Source organism: Salvelinus sp. IW2-2015, linkage group LG22 (genome assembly GCF_002910315.2).
Source record: "Salvelinus sp. IW2-2015 linkage group LG22, ASM291031v2, whole genome shotgun sequence".
NCBI classification, from domain to species: Eukaryota; Metazoa; Chordata; class Actinopteri; order Salmoniformes; family Salmonidae; genus Salvelinus; species Salvelinus sp. IW2-2015.
Window position 1 is genome coordinate 35,054,551 of NC_036862.1, and position 9,869 is coordinate 35,064,419.

The window sequence follows — 9,869 nt, forward strand, 5'->3', positions numbered from 1 at the left end:
ATAAGACACAAATGATTGTATTTTCCCTGTTTATATTGAATACATAATTTAAACATTCACAGTGTAGGTTGGAAAAAGTATGTGAACCCCTAGGCTAATGACTTCTCCAAAAGCTAATTGGAGTCAGGAGTCAGCTAACCCTATAAAAAACACTCACAAAATTTGAGTTTGCTATTCACAAGAAGCATTGCCTGATGTGAAACCATTGCTCAAACAAAAGAGATCTCAGAAGACCTAGGATTAATAACTGTTGACTTGCATAAAGCTGGAAAGGGTTACAAAAGTACCTCTAAAAGCCTTGATGTTTCATCATCCACGGTAAGACAAATTGTCTATAAATGAAGAAAGTTCAACACTGTTGCTACTCTCCTAGGAGTGGGCATCCTGCAAAAGATGACTGTAAGAGCACAGTGCAGAATGCTCAATGAGGTTAAGAAGAATCCTAGAGTGTCACTAAAGACTTACAGAAATCTCTGGAACATGCTAACATCTCTGTTGACGAGTCTACGTACGTAAAACACTAAACAAGAATGGTGTTCATGGGAGGACACCACGGAAGAAGCCACCGCTGTCCAAAAGAGACATTGCTGCATGTCTGAAGTTTGCAAAAGTGCACCTGGATGTTCCAAAATATTCTGTGGAAAAATGAAACTACATTTGAGTTGTTTGGAAGGAACACACAAGACTATGTGTGGAGAAAAAAAAGACACAGCACATCAAAACCTCCTCCCAACTGTAAAGTATGGTGGAGGGAGCATCATGGTTTGGGGCTGCTTTGCTGCCTCAGGGCCTGGACAGCTTGCTATAATCGACGGAAAAATGTATTAAAGTTTATCAAGATATTTTGCAGGAGAATGTTAGGCTATTTGTCCGCCAATTGAAGCTCAACAGAAGTGTGGGTGATGCAACAGGACAACTACCCAAAACACAGAAGTAAATCAACAACAAGAATGGCTTCAACAGAAGAAAATACGCCTTCTGGAAAGGCCCGGTCAGAGGTCTGACCTCAACCCGATTGAGATGCTGTGGCATGACCTTGAGAGCAGTTCACACCAGACATCCCAAGACTATTGCTGAACTGAAACAGTTTTGTAAGAGGAACGGTCCAAAATTCCTCCTGACTGCTGTGCAGGTCTGATCTGCAACAGAAACCGTTTGGTTGAGGTTATTTGCTGCACCAAGCAGGGTACAACCAGTTATTAAATCCAAGGGTTCATGTACTTTTCCCACCCTGCACTGTGAATGTTTACACAGTCCGTTCAATAAAGACATGAAAACATATAATTGTTATGTGTTATTTACATTTAACTTCTGCTGCCGCTACGGATCCCTTTTACGGGATCATTTTCCTAAACAACCGCTGAATTGCAGGGGTGCAAAATATTACAAAAAATATTTATAATCATGCAATCACAAAGTGAAAATACCAAAACACAGCTTAGCTTGTTGTTAATCCACCTATTCGTGTCAATTTTGAAAATATGCTTTACAGCGAAAAGCAATCCAAGCTTTTGGTGAGTGATCAATCAATGCTAGAACAGCTAGCCCCAAATTAGCTGGTCACAAAAGTCAGGAAAGCAATACAAGTTAATCGCTTACCTTTGATAACTTCGGATGTTTTGCACTCACGAGACTCCCAGTTACACAATAAATGTTAGTTTTTCTTCGATAAATATTTACTTTTATAACAAAAAAACGCCATTTTGGGTTGCGCGTTATGTTCAGAAAACTACAGCCTCGTTCCGGTCCGAAAGGCAGAAGAAAATTCCCAAACGTATCAGATTCAAAAATATTACTAAAAAATATTTATAATCATGCAATACACAAGTGAAATAACACAAAACAAGTTTAGCTTGTTGTTAATCCACCTATCGTGTCAAGATTTTGAAAATATGCTTTCGTGCGAAAGCAGTCCAAGCTTTGTGAGTGTATCAATCAATGCTAGAGCAGTTAGCCTTATATTAGCTTGGTAGCGTTGGTCACGAAAGTCAGAAAAGCAATAAAATTAATCGCTTACCTTTTGATAACCTTCGGATGTTTGCACTCACGAGACTCCCAGTTACACAACAAATGTTCTTTTGTTCGATAAATATTATTTTTATAACAAAAAAAACGCCATTGGGTTTGCGCGTTATGTTCAGAAAACCAAAGCCTCGTTCCCGTTCGATGAAAATTCCACAAAAAGTATCCATAATGGTCGTAAAACATGTCAAATGTTTTTTTATAACTCAACCTCAGGTTGTTTTTTAACAAACATAATCGATAATATTTCAACCGGACCGTAACCTATTCTAATAAGAGAGAAAAAAGAAAATGGCAGAGCTACCTCTCGCGCGCAGGAACTAATCAGAGGACACCTGACTCGTTTTGAAAAATCTCTCGCTCATTTTTAAAAATAAAAGCCTGAAACTATGTCTAAAGCCTGGGCAGAGCCTGAGGAAGCCATTGGAAAAGGAATCTGGTTGATACTTCTTTAAATTGGAAGAAAGACGGCCAGGAAACACAGATAAAAAAAAAAAACTCACTTCCGGTTAGATTCTCAGGTTTTCGCCCTGCAGACATCATTTTGTTATACTCACAGACAAATCTTTGAACAGTTCTCGAAACTTTGGAGTGTTTTCTATCCTAATCTGTAAATTATATGCATATTCTAACGATCTGGACCTGAGAAATAGTCCATTTACCTTGGGAACGTTATTTAAAAAAAATTAAACAATCTGACCCCTAGCGTCAAGAGCACTGTGATTGTCTATTGTTGTGACCTAGATGAAGTCAGATAAAATCTTATGACCAATTTATGCAGAAATCCTGGGTAATTTCCAAAGGGTTCACCTACTTTTTCTTGCACTGTAATATACCCAACAAAAAAAATAAACGAACATGCATACAATTTCCAAAGATTTTAACTGAGTTACAGTTCATAAGAGAAATCAGTGAAATAAACTAATTAGGCCATAAGCTATGTATTTCACAACTGGGAATACAGAGATATGTATAAATTGGTCAATAAATACCTTTAAAAACTTCTTAAGGCTAGGGGGCAGTATTTTGACATCCAGGATGAAAAACGTGCCAAAGTAAACGGCCTGTTACTCAGGCCCAGAAGCTAGGATATGCATATAATTGGTAGATTTGATAGGAAACACTCTAACGTTTTCTAAAACTGTTACAATAATGTCTGTTGAGTATAACAGAACTGATTTGGCAGGCAAAAACCCAGAGGACAAAAACCATCCAGGGGGAAAAAAAAACTTTGGAGGTCATAGGATTTCCCAATGATTTTCTACGGGAAGCCCTATTTATGAGGAACCTGGTTGGCTTCCACTAGATGTCAACAGTCTTTATAAATTGTTCAATGTTTTTCTTTTGAGAAATGAAGAAGTAGGGCTATTCATTGTAAGTGTCCCTCCAGGTGGACTCTACTGTTTTGGTGCGCGTGAACTGGAACGCGCTTCACGTTGTTTTTATCCGKTATTAGAAACAGTTTAATACCGTATGAATTTTTATTGATCATTTACATTTTAGGATACCTGAGGTTGGATTAGGAACGTTGTTTGAAATGTTTGGACCAAGTTTAGAGGTAATTGATTAGATACTTTGTAGTCATGTTGGGCGAGTTGGAACCGGTGTATTTCTGAATCAAACGCGCCAAATAAATGGACATTTTGGGGATATAAAGAAGGAGTTTATCGAACAAAATGGCCATTCATTGTGTCAATGAGACATTTGGGATTTCAAAAAGAAGATCTTCAAAGGTAAGGCATTTATTATATGGCTATTTCTGACTTTTGTGTCGCACCTGCCTGGTTGAATKWTYTTTTTCATGTGTTTGTATGCGGGGCGCTGTCCTCAGATAACCGCATGGTSTGCTTTCGCCGTWAAGCCTTTTTGAAATCTGACACAGCGGCTGGATTAACAAGAAGTTAAGCTTTATTTTGATGTATTACACATATATTGTCGTGAATGTTGAATATTGATATTCCTGTAGTTTGAATTTGGCGCGCTGCCATTTCACTGGATGTTGTCAAATCGATCCCGCTATAGGGATTGGCGCGTGAAGGGATCCATAAGAGGTTATTAAAAAGGAATGCATGGATCAGAAAACCAGTCAGTATCTTGTGTGACCACATTTGCCTCATGCAGGGTGACGCATCTCCTTCACAGAGTTGATCAGGCTGTTGATTGTGGAATGTTCTCCCACTCCTCTCCAATGGCTTTCTGAAGTTGCTGGATATTGACGGGAACTGAAACACGCTGTTGTACATGTCAATCCAGAGCATTCCAAGCAGCTCAATGGGTGACATGTCTGGTGAGTATGCARGCCATGGAAGAACTGGAACATTTTCATCTCCCAGGAATTGTGTACAGATCCTTGCTGAAACATGAGRGGATGGCGGCGGATAAAAGGCACGACAATGGGCCTCAGGATCTCATCATGGTATCTCCGTGCATTCAAATTGCCATTGTGCAATTGTTTTCATTGTCCGTAGTTTATGCCTGCCCATACCATAACCCCACCATGACGCACTGTTCACAATGTTGACATCAGCACCGCTTGCCCACGTGAACTACTTGTTGTACGTATCAAATCAAACTATTTGTCACATGYGCCAAATACAACAAGTGTAGACCTTACCGTGATATGCTTACTTACAAGCCCTTTACCAACAGTGCAGTTCAAGAAGAGTTAAGAAAATATTTACCAAATAAATGGAAGTAAAAAAATAATAAAAAGTCTCACAATAAAATAACAATAACGAGGCTATATACAGGGGGTACCGGTACCGAGTCAGTGTTCGGGGGTACAGGTTAGTTGAGGTAATTTATACATGTAGTGTGGCATACAGCAGGTCAGCCACCAGGGGGAGACTCGTCGAGGCCTGGTGACAGACGGAGTATACATCATGAGGCGATGGCTCCATCTGTTGGACATGCCAGGTCTCGACGGACCCCCGACGGGGGGGGTTGTCAATGTAAATAGTCCGGTGGCCATTTGATTCATTGTTCATCAGTCTTATGGCTTCGGGGTAGAAGTTTTTAAGGAGCCTTTTAGTCCTAGACTTGGAGCTCCAGTAACGCTTGCCATGCGATAGCAGAGATAACAGTCTGACTTGGGTGACTGGATGTACTGACATGTACAATTGAAGTGGGAAGTTTACATACACCTTAGCCAAATACATTTAAACTGTTTTTCACAATTCCTGACATTTAATCCGAGTAAAAATAACCTGTTTTAGGTCAGTTAGGATCACCACTTTATTTTAAGAATGTGAAATGTTAGAATAWTAGAGAATKATTTATTTCAGCTTTTATTTCTTTAATCACATTCCCAGTGGGTCAGAAGTGTACAGATCCTTGTATACACTCAATTAGTATTTGGGAGCATTGCCTTAAAATTGTTTAACTTGGGTCAAAAAGAGATACCCTCTCGCGCGCAGGAACTAATCAGAGGACACCTGACCTGTTTTGAATAAAATTCTCCGCTCATTTTTAAAAATAAAAAGCCTGAATACTATGTCTAAAAGCCTGGGCAGGAGCCCTGAAGGAAGCCATTGGAAAGGAATCTGGTTGATACTTCTTTAATATTGGAAGAAAAGACGGCCAGGAAACACAGATAAAAAAAAAAAAACATCACTTCCGGTTTAGATTCTCAGGTTTTCGCCTGGCAGAATCAGTTTGTGTTATACTCACAGACAATATTTGAACAGTTCCTGAAACTTTGGAGTGTTTCATCCTAATCCTGTAAATTATATTGCCATATTTCTAACGATCTGGACCTGAGAAATAGTCCATTTACCTTTGGGAACGTTAATTTAAAAAAATTAAACAAATCTGACCCTAGCCGTCAAAGAGCAAACTGTGATTGTCTATTGTTGTGACCTAGGATGAAGCTCAGATAAAATCTTATGACCAATTTATGCAAAATACCTGGGTAATTTCCAAAGGGTTCACGCTACTTTTTCTTGCACTGTAATATACCCAACAAAAATAATAAACGAACATGCATACAATTTCCAGAAGATTTGACTGAGTTACAGTTCATAAAGAGGAAATCAGTGAAAATAAACTATTAGGGCCCTATAAGCCTATGGACTTTCACAACTGGGAATACAAGATTATGTATAATTGGTCATAAATACCTTTAAAAACTTCTTAAGGCCTAGGGGGCAGTATTTTTGACATCCGGATGAAAAACGTGCCCAAAGTAAACGGCCTGTTTTACTCAGGCCGCAGGAAGCTAGGATATGCATATAATTGGTAAGATTGATAGGAAACACTCTAAACGTTTCTAAAACTGTTACATAAGTCTGTGAGTATAACAGAACTGATTTGGCAGGCAAAAACCCAGAGGACAAAAACCATCCAGGGGGAAAAAACAAACTTGAGGTCATAGGAATTTCCCAATGATTTTCATACGGAAGCCCTATTTATGAGGAAACCCTGGTTGGCTTCCACTAGATAGTCAACATCTTTAATAAAATTGTTCAATGTTTTCTTTTGAGAAATGAAAGAAGTAGGGCTATTCATTGTAAGTGTTCCGCTCGCAGGTGGACTCTTACTGTTTTGGTGCGCGTGAACTGGAACGCGCTTCCCGTTGTTTTTATCCAGGTATTAAGAAACCAGGTTAAATACCGTATGATTTTTTATTGATCATTTACATTTTAAGGATACCTGAGGTTGGATTAGGACGTTGTTTGAAATGTTTGGCAAGTTAGAGGTAATTGATTAGATACTTTGTAAGTCAGTGGGCGAGTTTGGAACCGGTTATTTTCTGAGAATCAAACGGCCAAATAAATGGACATTTTGGGGATATAAAGAAGGATGTTTATCGAACAAAATGGGCCATTCACATTGTGTCAAATGAGACATTTGGGATTTCAAAAAGAAGATCTCAAAGGTAAGGCATTTATTATATGGCTATTTCTGACTTTTGTGTCGCACCTGCCTCGGTTGAATGATTTTTTTTTCATGTGTTTGTAATGCGGGGCGCTGTCCTCGCAAGTAACCACCGCATGTGTGTCTTTCGCCGTTAAAGTCCTTTTGAAATCGACACAACCGGCGGCTGGATTACAAGAAGTTAAGCTTATTTTGATGTATTACACATATTTTGTCGTGAATGTTGAATATTGATATTCCCTGTAGTTTGAATTTTGGCGCGCTGGCATTTCCACGTGGATGTTGTCAAATCGATCCCGTATAGGGATTGGCGCGTGACAGGGATTCCCATAAGAGGTTAATTAAAAAGGAATGCAATGGATCAGAAAACCAGTCAGTCATCTTGTGTGACCACATTTGCCGTCACTGCAGGTGACAATCTCCTTCAACAGAGTTTGATCCAGCGCTGTTGATTGTGGAAATGTTCTCCACTCCTCTCCAATGGCTTTCTGAAAGTTGCTGGATATTGACGGGAATGAAACACGACCTGTTGTACATGTCAATCCAGAGCATTCCAAGCAGCTCAATGGGTGACAATGTCTTGGTGAGTATGCAGAGCCATGGAAGAACTGGAACATTACTTCATCATCACCAGGAAATTGTGTACAGATCCTTGCCTGAAACATGAGGGAATGGCAGGCGGAAAAAAAAATAAAAGGCACGACATGGGCCTCAGGATCCTCATCAGTATTCCGTGCATTCAAATTGCCTTGTGCAATTGGTTTCATTGTCCGTAGTTTATGCCTGCCCATCACCAATAACCCCACATGACGCACCTGTTTCACAAATGTTTGAACATCAGCATCCCGTTGCCCACGTGAACTACTTGTTGTACGTATCAAATCAACTATTTGTCAACAGTGCGCCAAATAACAACAAGGTGTAGACCTTACCCGTGGGGATATGCCTTAAACTTACAAAGCCCTTTACCAACAGTGGCATGTTCAAGAAGAGTTAAGAAAATATTTACCAAATAAATGAGTAAAAATATATAAAAAGTCTCACAATAAAATAAACATAACGAGGCTATATACAAGGGGGTACCGGTACCGAGTAGTTGGTCGGGGGTACAGGTTAGTTGAGGTAATTTAATCATGTAGTGTCGGCATACAGCAGGTAGCCACCAGGGGAGACCGTCCCGAGGCCTGGTGACAGACGGAGTATACATCATGAGGCGATGGCTCCATCTGTTGGACATGCCCAGGTCTCGACGGACCCACCGACGGGGGGGCTCGACAGGGGGGGGGGGGGGGGGGGGGGTTGTCAATGTAAATAGTCCGGTGGCCATTTGATTCATTGTTCATCAGTCTTATGGCTTCGGGTAAAAGTTTTTAAGGAGCCTTTTAGTCCTAGACTTGGAGCTCCAGTAACGCTTGCCATGCGATAGCAGAGATAACAGTCTGACTTGGGTGACTGGATGTACTGACATGTACAATTGAAGTGGGAAGTTTACATACACCTTAGCCAAATCACATTTAAACTGTTTTTTCACAATTCCTGACATTTAAATCCGAGTAAAAAATAACCTGTTTTAGGTCAGTTAGGAATCAACCACTTTATTTTAAGAATGTGAAATGTTAGAATATAGAGAATTATTTATTTTCAGCTTTTATTCTTTAATCACATTCCCAGTGGGTCAGAAGTGTAACAGATCCTTGTATACACTCAATTAGTTATTTGGGAGCATTGCTAAAATTGTTTAACTTGGGTCAAAACATTCCAGGTAGCCTTCCACAAGCTCCCACAATAAGGTGCGTTGAATTGTTTGGCCCATTTCCTACTGACAGAGCTGGCGTGTAACGCAGTCAGCTTTGTAAGCCTCTCTTGCTCGCACACGGCTTTTCAGTTCTGCCACAAATGTTCTGTAGATTGAGGTCAAGGGGCACTGTTGTGATGGCCTCGCCCAATGACATTGACATTTGTTGTCTGTTAAAGCCATTTTTGCCACCCATTTTGGTAGGTCATTGCGTTGGGGTCATTGGCCATTTGGAAGGAACCATTTTGCGATCCCAACGCTTCAACTTTCCCCTGACTGTGATGTCATGTTGCTTCAATAATAGCCACATATATTTTCATCCCTCATGAGCACCTCTATTGTGAATGCACCAGTCCCTCCTGCAGCAAGGCACCCCCAAACTGATGCTGCCACCCCCATCATCACAGTGTTGATGGTGTTCTTTGCAGCTTGCAAGCGTCCCCCTTTTTCCTCCAAACATAACAAACAGTTCTATTTTTGTTTCATCAGACCAGAGGACATTTCTCCAAAAGTATGATGTTTGTCCATGTGCAGTTGCAAACTGTAGTCTGGCTTTTTTATGGCGTTTTAAAGCAGTAGCTTCTGCCTTGCTGAGTGGCCTTTCAGGTTATGTAGATATAGGACTCGTTTAACTGTGGATATAGATACTTTTGTACCGGTTTCCTCCAGCATCTTCACAGGGTCCTTTGCTGTTGTTCTGGGATTGATTTGCACTTTTCGCACCAAAGTACGTTCATCTCTAGGAGACAGAACGCGTCTCCTTCCTGAGGAGTATGACGGCTGCGTGGTCCCATGGGTGTTTATACTTGCGTACTATTGTTTGTATAAATGAACGTGGTACGTCAGGCGCTTGGAAATTGCTCCCAAGGAAGACCAGACTTGTGGAGGTCTACACTTTTTTTCCTGAGGTCTTGGCTGATTTCTTTTGATTTTCCCATGATGTCAAGCAAAGCGGCACTGAGTTTGAAGGTAGGCCTTGAAATACATCCACAGGTACACCTCCAATTGACTCAAATGATGTCAATTAGCCTATCAGAAGCTTCTAAAGCCATGACATAATTTTCTGGAATGTTCCAAGCTGTTTAAAGGCAGTCAACTGAGTGTATGTAAACTTCTGACCCACTGGAATTGTGATACAGTGAATTATAAGTGAAATAATCTGTCTGTAAACAATTGT